Genomic DNA, 8,311 nt, shown 5'->3' on the forward strand with positions numbered 1-8,311 from the left:
TGCAAATGACCGGATTTCATTGTTTTTTACTACTGCATAGTATTCTATAGAGCACAGGTCCATCAAAGAAGGAGGTACCTTTCTCTGAAGGGAGGAGAGGACTTCCACTTTGACTATGGCCTTGTCTAAATAAGATCAAAGTCAGTGAGCTCAGGGGGCTTCCATGGCCTCGGCAACTCATGACTAGAGCCTGGGGAGATTGCTGACGCCTTAAACAAGAGTGTTAATTTGTTAAGTCAACAACAGGAGTCACTGTGCACTTACTCCTCATGTAAGATCTCTGTCCTTAATGTGTAGTTTAATGTGAGTTAATGCTATGACTAGTGCTCAAACAGTATTTTGCACTTTGTGTTCTGTGTGGGGGCAAACTGATGAAATCTTTACTTAATATATACTAAATTGATCTTCTGTATATAATCGAAAATGAATCTTGATGTGATTGGAATGGGAGAGGGAGCGGGAAATGGGAGGGGTGGGAGTGGGATCGAAGTTACAGGAGGGGAAAATCCATTGTAATCCATAAACTGTACTTTGGAAATTTATATCTACTAAATAAAAGTTTAAAAAAAATAATTACAATTCTTAAAAATTGGAGAAGTAAAATGAATGACTCCTAAATATGCAATGGTTAACAAACATATGGTAAAGTTAAACTAAAAAAAAAATGATTTTTGAATTGATGAAAGTAACAAAGACCTAAGGCAAACAAACTAGACTTCAGCACTGAACTTGGATGGGCACAATTACACGCACTATTATCTTGAGAATTTGTAGCTTCATGTAAACCTAAATAGATTCAAAAAATATATCATATTTTGTCAACTTGGTTTTGATATATCAATTGTCTCAGTGACACATAGGACTTAGAATTTAATACTATGTTTAAATATTTATATTTGTTTAGCTATTTGTCTATTCACATTCTCTCTGCCTTCTAAAATGTTTAAGCACAGTCTGATTTTATAATTGTGTCACTATCAACTTGTGAATGCCTTGTTTTTTATAGTAAGAAATGAATACCTAACACTGCCTTCAGGCTAGTATGTTGGCAGGAGTTCAATATGTACCACTGTGGGTGTTCTCCAAGTGCTAGAAATAAAATGACGTTTCATTTTTCTCAGGCAGTCTGTAAACTTAAATACGTTTACAACTGTTGTTCTGTCATAATTATCAATAGTGCACCTCCCACTCTCAAATGTGTGTTGGTTTGAATAATAAATAAAAGAACTAAAAAGTGAGGGCAATATAGTTCTCACCTGGAATTTGAAGTACAATATGAATAGAACAGATCAAATAAGAGACAGGTAAGAACACCTTAAAACCGAAATAAGAAGTATTGAAAAGATAAGCTTTTTACATTTTAGAACCGAAATTATACCTGTATCCAGATTATATGATCTTATAAAGAAAATAATGAAGATTCTGCAAAATTCTGATGGAGGCTGGTGCTGCGGCTCACTAGGCTAATCCTCTGCCTGTAGCACTGGCACTCTGGGTTCTAGTCCCGGTCGGGGAGCCAGATTCTGTCCCAGTTGCTCCACTTCCAGTCCAGCTCTCTGCTGTGGCCCAGGAAGGCAGTGGAGGATGGCCCAAGTGCTTGGGCCCTGCACCCACATGGGAGACTAGGAGGAAGCACCTAGCTCCTGGCTTCAACTAGCTTCTGGCTTCAGATCGGCTCAGTGCGCTGGCTGTAGCAGCCATTTGGGGAGTGAAACAATGGAAGGAAGACCTTTCTCTGTCTCTCTCTCACTGTCTAACTCTGCCTGTCCAAAAAAAAAAAAAAATCTGATGGAAATTAAAAACAAAGTTGTAGGTTACAAAATCTACATACAAACTCATTTTTGTTTGTATACATTACTAATAAACTTTCTGAAGTAAATTAGGAAAATACTTACATTTTAATAGCAAAAAACTCAAAATACTTTGGAATTAAATCAACTAAGGAAGTGAAAGACTTCTATGATAAAGCCTACAAAACACTGATGAAAGAAGTGAAATAAAACTCCAACAAAGCGAAAGAAATGTGTTCATGAGTTTGAAAACTTGAAATTGTGTAAATGTCCATATAACAAAAAGTATTCTGCAGCTACAGCTCATGATTTTAAAAGTCCCAATGAGTTTTTTAGCAAAAGAAGATATAATTCTGCAATTCATACAGAAGCACAAAAAACTTGAGTAATCAAGCCAATCTTGATAAAGATCAAATTGATGTGCCATACTTCATGATTTTAAATATATAACAAAGTCACATTAATAATAACAATATGGAACTGACCAAAAAAATACAGTGACGGACCAGATTATAACAGAATATAAAACCCAGAAAAAACTCTATTAATGTATGGTAAGAATATACAAGAAGGAATGGATGATCTCTTCAAAAATGGTGCAAACTAACCAGATAGCCACCTGCAAAAGAATGAAATTGAGCTCTTATTTACATATACGCAAAAATCAACTCAAAACTGATTAAAAATATCAGGAGGAAGCACTAAAAATCCAAGAATTCCAAAGGGAAAACTTTCATGACATTGATTTCAATAAGGATTCCTTGGGTATAGTACCAAAAGTACAGGAAAAAAAAGTACAAAAGTGGAATTACACCAAAGTAAAGATTTCTTCCATAGCAAAGGAAACAACATTGTTAAAAGCTGGCTAAAGCAAGAGATGAAAATAACACAACTGAAATAAGGTTAAGAAAATATGAGATTCTTACAACTCAATTAGAAATGGGCTGTGGAGTTGAATTCATCTAAAGATAATATACAGAGCCGACGCCGCGGCTCACTAGGCTAATCCTCCACCTTGCAGCGCCGGCACACCGGGTTCTAGTCCCAGTCGGGGTGCCGGATTCTGTCCCGGTTGCCCCTCTTCCAGGCCAGCTATCTGCTGTGGACAGGGAGTGCAGTGGAGGATGGCCCAAGTACTTGGGCCCTGCACCCCATGGGAGACCAGGAAAAGCACCTGGCTCCTGCCATCGGATCAGCGCGGTGCGCCGGCCGCAGTGCACCGGCAGCGGCGGCCGTTGGAGGGTGAACCAACGGCAAAGGAAGACCTTTCTCTCTGTCTCTCTCTCTCACTGTCCACTCTGCCTGTCAAAAAAAAAAAAAAAAAAAGATAAGATAATGTACAAATGACTAAGAGGTGTGTAAAAAAAATTCAACATCAGTAACAGGAAAATGTAAAAAAAAAAAAAAAAAGTGTGATATCACCCCATACTTGCCAGAATGACTATCAAGAAAAAAAAAATCTGTTGATGAGCATGTGAGAAAAATTAGAATTCTTGCACACTGTTGCTGGGAATACATAACAGCATAATAACTTTGAAAAATAATGTGTATGTTCCTCAAAAACTTAAAAGTATAATCTCCTTTTCCATAGTATCAGAAAATCCCACTATTGAGTACTTTTCTAAAATAATTAAGATCAGAAATTTCAAAATATTAGCCCTCCAAATACTCATTTCACAATACTCACAATAATTTAAATATCCATTCACAGATGAATGAACAGAAAATGTGTGTTCTATACACACAATGGAATACTATTCAGCCTTTAAAAGGAAAAAACATTTTGCAGTACTTGACTGAACGGTTGAACCTTTAGGACATTCTGCTAAGTGAAATAACTAGTCATACAAAAAGACAAATACAGAACTATTTCATTTATATGAGGTACCTAATATAGTCAAGATTCATATAATCAAACAGCAGACAGATGGTTGCCACGTGCTTGTAGTAAAGGGACATTAGAGGTACTAATGAATGGAATAAAGTTCAAGTTAAACAGAATATGTTCTAGACATCTGCTATACAGCAACATGTCTATGGTAGATAACACTATATTTTACACTTAAAATTTTATCTCATGCTAAGTGTTCTTATCACACAAAAAATAATATATAAGTAGTACATATATAAGTGCTTCAATCAGGAAAAAAAAATTAGTGACTAATAGAAGCCAACAAAACTCAATGTCACTGACTAATTGTGCAAACATGGTTTTAGTGTAGTCATGATACCCTGGATCAGGAAATTTCTGTAGAATTTTGATTCATGGAAGAAGGCTACATCTTACTATGAAAAGAAATGAATTTGACATTCACAACAAAGTGATATTAGATATTTACTGTGCAGCATTTTACCTTGCTCTAACAGAATTCACTAAGCAGCATTCTGATGGCCATTTGAACTGTGTATACTCATAATTTCACATCAAGAATTATGATGGACATTGGGGACATTAAAATGGTTCCTGTTCAAAATAAACTCATAGTCAATTTTGGTTAGAGGACAAGAGGGATAAAGGAAGAGAGACAGAGAGAGAAGACAGACACAGAAAGTATTGGAAGTATTAGATAAAATATAATACATCCTGATTGAATAAATGTAATGGTAGCTACATGTAATAAGCACTATAGTAGCATCTAATCATGTACTCTGGGAATAAGGAATCTAAAATATCAAAGGAGGCTTCAAAAAAGAGGTTACATATAAGTCGAATTAATGTGTATGAGTGAAATCAACATTTTGAAATTTGATTATTTACTGCCCCTGTCTCTACTGTTGAAGAACAGTGTTTTCTCTTCTTACTAGTAGCTGAATTCTTTATTTAGAGGAGGGTTAAGCTTATGATTATAAAACAAACAAGAAATATGTCATAGAAGTTTGTCAGATAAAATAAAAGAATGTTTCAGGTATTGAAGAAGACAAAGCAATAAAGGTGCTTGAAATTTACCTTTCAATGTGTAATAGCAAGGGTTATAAGGGTTATATTTGTTTTTGTGTTATATTTTTGGCTTTGCACTTTCTCCCTCTCAATGTTATATGTAATTCAATAAAGGTGGTAGTTATATATCTCAACTCATGCAAGCAAATTGTCTTTTAAGTTTATAAAGCATTCTCATGTGGGCATGGCTATTTGGGTTGCACTCTTTTTTCAAATTTTATTAATGTAAGGATATTTATATTATTCTATAAATATGAAAAATGTTATTCATAAAATAGTGATATTATGAAGTACATACATTTTTCTTACATATAGATCATATTTTCTTGCACCATTGATCCCATTTAAATACCTGTAGAGAAATAAGCATGGAGTAACTCTGCATCAATATGCAGTAAGCATGGTGAGTCAAAGATGGCAACATATGACAGATGAATTGAGAAGGCTTATAAATCTCCTTTCAAATGTAGATGGGATTAAAAATTGTCTAGAAACTCTATGATGATATAAGGAAATAACTGATACACCAAGAATTATCTCTAGTAGGGGAAAAAAGTGGTTCTTGCGTCCAATAGAGATGAAATGACCCTGGAATACAACTTAAATCAGAGATATGCAAGAATAAATTGATATGTACAAGTGTACCGCATCATTATCTTTCACTATACAAACATATTATATCAATTGTTCTTTCCATTCCATGAAGTTTAGAAGGGATACAGAAATTTATCTATGCATGCTAATGCCAGTGATTGAAGTGGTGTTTCTAGACAGTAGAAGGGCAGAGATCCAGAAAGACTGCAATAGGATAAGTTGTTCCATTAGCTATTGCCATTATTGCCACACACACACACACACACACACACCCATGCCAAGCCAGCAATTTATAGTTTTCTAATTCTGTAGATTCAGTTTCTTATTCTGGGTTTTCCTAAGAACAATAGTCTACCTTCAGCCAACTGAAAGCTCTACTGGGGCAAAGGGATCCAAAAGGTCCTCTCCCACTTGTCTGACAATGAGTGCCAGCTATAGACTATGCAGCTCAACTGTCTTTTTCAATATTCTTCAATAGTTCTAGTTTTTGTTTTGTTTTATTGTTTTTTTTTATTTTTTTTACAGGCAGAGTTAGACAGTGAGAGAGAGAAAGGTCTTCCTTCTGTTGTTGGTTCACCCCCCATATGGCCACTATGGCCAGCGCACTGTGCCGATCCAAAAGCCAGGAGCCAGGAGCTTGTTCTGGTCTCCCACGCTGATGCAGGGCCCAAGCACTTGGGCCATCCTCCACTGCCTTCCTGGACCACAGCAGAGAGCTGGCCTGGAAGAGGAGCAACCGGGACAGAATCCGGCACCCCGACCGGGACTAGAACCCGGGGTACCGGTGTCGCAGGTGGAGGACTAGCCTAGTGAGCCACGGCGCCGGCCAATAGTTCTAGCTTAACTGTGGGCTAATTTGGAATTTCTCACAGCATGGTGATCTCAAGATTGCAAGAAAGCAAGAGTAAAAGCACTTTAGTACATCATATTGGCCAAAAGTAAGTCACAGAACTAGGACAGATTGAAAAGGCAGAAAAAAAAAATGAATTCACCTTTTGAAAGGAGGAACAATATTATCACATATTGACATATTGAAAGCATGTGAGTATAGGAAGGTGGGGTTATTTGGAGGTCTTCATTATAAACATCTATCTAGGAAAGATACTTTGACTGTACCACACAAACTGGAGAGAATTGGAAACATGAATGAGATTATGAAGAATATCTTGTACCAGAATACCAAACTAAAGCAAATAAAGGCAAAATTATTTTTAAAAAATCTTAATTTACAATGTCAGCAGCAATCACCAAGTCACAGTCCAAAAACTTTTTATAAGAAATCAGAGAACTGATAGCTCAACTAGCAATCTACACAGATCCAAGCTCTCATTACTCCATTCCCCCTTCTGCATCAGGTCATTGAGCAAGCAGTATGCATAAATATCATCATAAGAATAGAAAGATAAGGATGTGCTAAATTGGAGCATTTGTCCAAACCAGACTCTTCAAGATGAAGAAGATTGAGGTATCATTATAAACAGTTTTAAGAATCTATACCCGCCAGGGCTGTGGCTCACTTAGTTAATTCTCTGCCTGCGGCTCTGGCATCCCATATGGGTACTGGGTTCTAGTTCGGGTTGCTCCTCTTCCAGTCTAGCTCTCTGCTGTGGCCTGGGAGGGCAGTGGAGGATGGCCCAAGTGTTTGGGCCTCTGCACCCACATGGGAGACCAGGAAGAAGTACCTGGCTCCTGGCTTCGGATCTGCACAGCTATGGCCGTGGCAGCCATTTGGGGAGTGAGTGAACCAATGGAAGGGAGACCTTTCTCTCTGTCTCTCTCTCACTGTCTATAACTCTACCTGTCAAAAAAAAAAAAAAAAAAGAACCTATTCCCCCACTTAAAATAAATTCTCATAACCATCTACTAACAGGATAAGAATAAGGAATGAAAGTTATATTTGTTTGTTTAATTAATTAACTAATTATTTGTTTATTTTTTGACAAGCAGAGTTAGTGAGAGAGAGAGACAGAGAGAAAGGTCTTCCTTCTGTTTGTACACCCCCCAAATGGCCACTAGGGCCGGCACTGTACCTATTCGAAGCCAGGAGCCAGGTGCTTCCTCCTGGTCTCCCATGTGGTTGCAGGGCCCAAGCACTTGGGCCATCCTCCACTGCTGGACTGGAAGAGGAGCAACTGGGACAGAATCCGGCACCCCAACCGGGACTAGAACCTGAGGTGCCGGCGCTGTAGGTTGAGGATTAGCCTAGTGAGCCATGGCCGGCTGTTTTTTAAAGTAAATAAGTAATTAAGTAAATTATTGTATACACATATGTGGAAAAATTGAAAATTTGCTTATATATGTTTTCTTATTTTTTTATTTTCCCATTTGTACAACAAACAACATGAAAGAGATATGAGTCATGCTAGAAGCATAAACATTAATTATATGGATATATTAGTAATATTAATTGATTGGTGAAAGGTACAATTTGAATTATTAATACCATTAGATGATATTTAATAGGCATTAGAAGAATAGACAGAGTGGACAGCGCCGTGGTATAATAAATTAAGCATCTGCCTGTGGCACCCGTATCCCAAATGGGTGGGTGCCAGTTTGAGTCCCAGCTGCTCTACTTTTGATCCAGCGCCCTGTTGATGGCCTGAGAATGCAGTATAGGATGGCCCAAGTGCTTAGGCCACTATACTCTTGACAAAGACCCAGAGAAAGCTCCTGGCTCCTGGCTTCATATCAGCCCAGCTCTGGCTATTGCAGCAAATGGAAGATCTCTCTCCCTCTGTCTCTTCCTCTGTCTGTAACTCTGCCTCTCAAGTAAATAAATAAATCTTAAAAAAAAAAAGAATAAGCAGAAATATATCCAAGATGATAACATTGGGACATGGAGGAGACCTCTTATGATATGTGTCTTTCATTCTGATATTGAAAGCCTGCCACTTTTGTTGTTGAACTGAATTAAATTTGGTTTTGTTATCTAAATAATTTTCATGCAAATATACATTATATGTTGATTTTAAACTATTATTATAAT

The sequence above is a fragment of the Oryctolagus cuniculus genome, chromosome 5 (genome assembly GCF_964237555.1).
Source record: "Oryctolagus cuniculus chromosome 5, mOryCun1.1, whole genome shotgun sequence".
Classification (NCBI taxonomy): Eukaryota; Metazoa; Chordata; class Mammalia; order Lagomorpha; family Leporidae; genus Oryctolagus; species Oryctolagus cuniculus.